The following is a 5,002-nucleotide window of genomic DNA, read 5'->3' on the forward strand; positions in this document are numbered from 1 at the left end:
AGTCTACCATGTAGAAGTATAGAACAAGTGCGACAAAATGAGTAGAAATTAGAGATGATTTGAATACAATGAATCGTAATGTATTAAAAATTTCCCTTTATTACTTATTATTATTATTATTACTCCTTATTTAGTTTATCTAAAAAGTTAAATATTTTGGGTTTATCCAAAAATCTATGCCACAAAATACATTGCGGGAAATCTAGACCAAAGAACTGCCAAAATAAAAAATTGAGCGGCATTGTTGCTGTACTTAAATAAGTTGTCATAAGCAGCATAAATTACCAACCAACCAAAAAAAAAAAAAAAAAAAAAAAAACCAGAAACTACATCCACCTGATCAAATAAAGGTGGTAGGTTGGGTTTTCAGTTTTCACATACAACTTCGAAGTAGGTTCTTAACCAAATATTTTGTTTCTTTAAAGCCTTTCAATATCAGATTTGTTATATACTTTCTCTCTGTCTAGGGGCTGAGAGAGAATAGAATTTATATGTCTGGAAAAAAAAATGTTTGTAATAGAATCTATGTTGGTTTAATGGCTGCAATCGTGCCTGAAAAATAAAATAAAATGTAGCTCAATAATAAATTTTCTATTATGACTTTTACCTCAGAGCATGTTTTGAGTGTCCATTTATGTGTGTGATTTTGAACTTGTTTCTGTGTTTTTTTTTTTTTTTTTTGGTGTTTGAAAGTAGTTGTGCCTGTTAAAAGTACTGAATGCTGATGTTATGATCCATAACACTCAAAACTGTTTGTAAGATGGATTTGGCTCAAGTAGGACACGATATACTGTTCACTAATTTCTGCATAAACTATATCTAGTATTCTGCAAAAAATTATTTTTTGTTCAGCATTATTTAAAAAATTGTTCACTCTCTTTTCTGCGTAAATTATTCTCTGTTCACTGTTTAAAAAATTGTTTGCTGTTTTTTCATAAAACACCTAGTGAAATCATGTTTTCTAAATTTAAACGCCAAATCTAAATGCGTTTTCATTTTTGAATTTCACAATAATTGAATCTATTTTTCTGCATTGATAAAATATGTTTCTACATTAATAAAATTTACTCTCTACACATCATGTTTATTGTATATTTGAATCTGCTTACTGCATTCATAAAATTTATTTTTTGCATTAAGTAAAACTGTTTATTGTTTTCTCGTAAAAATTGTTCACGGTTTTCTGCATAAAATGTTTTTAGCATTGGCGCAGTTATTGCACTTAAATGGTTTTTGTGTTTTTTTAAATATGTAATCATATGAATAATGGACAAACTCCATGAAAGAAAAATGAATGATTCGTATAAATAACCTAATGGTAAATCCCTTAAAAAATTCGAATTTGTAAAAAAGTTTGAATTAGTTGAATGTAGAAATTCGAGAAAAATCGATGGAAAATCAATGAACGTACCAAGTCGTGAAGGTGTACATAAGATGTACAATTAGTCTAGACTTGTTGAGAAATTTGATTTCGTTGAAAGTACAAAATAATGAAAATTCAATGAAAAAGTATGTACGTTAAATGTATAGATCATATGAATTTGTTTAAAAATTTGAATTCGTTGAATGTACAAAACTGTGAAACTCAAGGGAAAGATTGTGTACATTAGATGTACAGATAGTACGAATTTGTTGAAAAATTCAAATTTGTTGAGTGAGTAAAATTGTGAAAATTCAAATGAAAATTGAAGAACATACTAAATTGAGTAAACTTAATGGAAAATTAATTACATTAGATGTACAGATCATCCAAATTTGTTTCCAAATTTGAAGTTGTCAAATGTACAAAATAGTGAAAATTCAATTTAAAACTATGTACTAATGTACTAATCATCCTGGTTTGATGAAAATTTCAAAATTGTCGAACGTACAAAATCGTGAAATCTTAATGGAAAATCAAAATTGTTGAACATACCAAATCGTGAAAATTCAATGGAAAGTTGTGTACATTAGATGTACAAATATTCTGGACTTGTTGAGAAATTTGATTTCATTGAAAGTACAAAATCATGAAAATTCAAGAGAAAATTGTGTACATTAGATGTACAGATCGTTCAAATTTGTAAAAATCAAAATTTAGATGTACAGATCATTCGAATTTGTTGATTGTATAAAATCTTGAAAGTGCAATATAAAATTGTGTAAATTAGATGTACAGATAGTTTGAATTTGTTGAAAAGTTTGAATTCGTTAAATGTACAAAATCGTGAAAATTAATTGGAAAACTGTGTACTAATGTATTGATCATCCGAATTTGTTGAAAAATTCTAAATCGTTGAATGAACAAGATCGTGTAAACTCAATAATTAATGAACAGTTAATCTTTAGATTGGCAAAAGTTGAATGTACATAATCATTAGTTGTCAGACATTAACAACAACATTTTGTATTGCACAGAACGTGTAGACTTGATGGCTCGCTCTTTCGCCTTCCCCTTTAGATGCTTCTTAGCCTTTTGGATTGCATGAAAACGGTCTAATTGCCTTTGCATTTGATTGTTCTCTTGTTCAAGACGAGTAAGTATGTTGGCAGGTTCATCTCTAGGTAACTCGGCTGAGCCTGCCTTAGGAACTCGTAACCCATGCCATCGACAATACACCTCCAACTCATTCCTCTGCCTAAATTATTTTCTGTTCACTATTTAAAAAATTGTTTGATGTTTTCTCATAAAACACCTAGTGAAATCGTGTTTTCTAAATTTAAAAGCCAAATCTGAATGCTTTTTCATGTTTAAATTTCACAATAATCAAATTGGTTTTTTTGCATTAATAAAATTTGCTCTCTGTACATCATGTTTATTGTATATTCAAATCTGCTTACTGCATTCATAAAATCTATTTTCTGCATGAATTAAAACTGTTCACTATTTTTTCATAAATTTTTTTTACTATTTTCTGCATAAACTATTTTTAGCATTCTGCATAAAAGTATTTTCTCTTTAGCATTATTTGAAAATTCTCTTTTCCATTCTTTGCATAGTTTTCTCTTACAAAAAGGTTCTCTCTCTCTCTCTCTCTCTCTCTCTCTCTCTCTCTCTCTCTCTCTTACATCTCCACTTTAGGTTGATAAATTTTTTGTATTTTTAAGAACTCTAATTTAGGTTGATACGATTTAGTTTTGTGTTTTAAGTTATTATTATTATTATTATTATTATTTTGCTCTTTGTTTGTTAAATTTTATCTGATTATATTATAAAAAAATTAAAGATAGTAGATAAAAATAATTTAGTGTTTATTGTTATATCTTTTTGTAAGGACCAACAATTTGTTTGCACAGCAGCCCTTTTTGAATGATAAACTAAGTTGATTAAACTTGGTCCAAACCAATAGAATTTTTGAGAGATGGGATAGCACAGCAAGTGTGGATCTTCCTTAAGAACTCTCTATCTCCAAAGGAGCCCATTTTTTTATCTGTTATTAGGTGTTTCTCTCACTTTCCTCCCCTCTCCCCCAACGTCCAACTTCCTCCCTTTATAGCCTTCCCCATTGCATCCACTCCGTCCATCTCTATTGGGCATTCGTCCTCCCTTCCAACACCTGTCTTCTGACGTCTCTGAAATAGGGGGCGACGGTAGCTGAAAAAGCTATGGCCAACGCTGTTCAGGTCACCTCCTCATTTAATGTGTTTGGTAAAGCTGGAGCATGCCATTTAATGTGGATGGGATAGGCAGCTCCCATCTGGCGACTGCTTGTCTGCCACTGACCTCCATCGCTATTTATTCGACGGCTCGACCTGTAGCTCGCCTACTGATGTTTAGGCTGGCCTATCTTCCTCTTTGGGCGCCAAAACTCCTTGGGATATTGCTCGGCCCCAGTTTGGTATTGTGCTCTGATTATCTCCATTACCCCTCCCTACTCCTCTTCGGGCTTCAACTCGGTACTTTGACCCTTCCACTTCTTCGTCGGGCCTCGGGTACCCACACTTTTAATTTTTCTTATTTTTCTTCTTCTCTTCTATTTTACTCAATATTGAAATTCAACCACATCCTCCTTATCATTAAATTATTTATATTTTCTCTCTCTCTTTTTGTTTTAAAAAATAAAAAATATAATATTTTACTTAAATTCAAATAAAAGAAAATTGTGCTCATCAAATTGTACTCATTTTTTTTTTAACATATACACTTTCCCCAACATTTCTCCTTCTCTTTACCTTTTCATCTCTACTAACATTCTACCTTGACATCACTCTTCCTCTTTCCTTTTATCTTCCTTTATTTTGTTTCTTTTTATTATCATCCTCTTAGTATAAATTTGTCATTCACTCTTCCATTCTTTACATAATTTTCTCTCACAAAAAAGTGGTTATTTCTCACTCTTTCTCCCTCAATGTTTTGGTGGATTTTTATTTTTATTTTTCTAGCATCTCTATTTTAGCTTGATAAAGTTTTGTATTCTTTAGAACTCTATTTTGGTTGATGGGATTTAGTTTTGCGTTTTAAGTTTTTATTTTTATTTTTATTTTTTATGACTTTGATTGTTAAATATTATCATATTGCATTATAAATAATTAAAAATAGTATATAAGAATGTACAATTATTATATTACATAGAATTATTTGGATAAGTTAGTGTTAATTGTTATGTATTTTATTTTTATTTTTTTCTCATATCATTTTATTTAACATTTAAATTCAGCCACATCCCCCATATATATCATTAAATTATTTATATTTCCACTCCTTTTTTATTTTAAAATATAATATTTTGCCTAAATTATATAAATAAAATTGTCCACATTAAGTGGAGTAATGTTAGGGAAACACTCATTCTCACACGAAGAATGAAATACAAAACAAATCAAGTTAGAAACACTAAATTAAAAAAAAAAAAAAAAAAAAACTAATAATGCATATTTAATGACATAGAATCATTATCAAATTTTGTAAAATGATGGTTTGCCAATGGAGAGAGAGAGAGAGAGAGAGAGAGAGAGAGAGAGAGAGAGAGAGAGAGAGAGAGAGAGAGAGAGAGAGAGAGAGAGAGAGAGAGAGAGAGAGAGA

This window comes from Quercus suber, unplaced genomic scaffold (assembly GCF_002906115.3).
Source record: "Quercus suber isolate HL8 unplaced genomic scaffold, Cork oak 2.0 scaffold_44, whole genome shotgun sequence".
NCBI lineage: Eukaryota > Viridiplantae > Streptophyta > Magnoliopsida > Fagales > Fagaceae > Quercus > Quercus suber.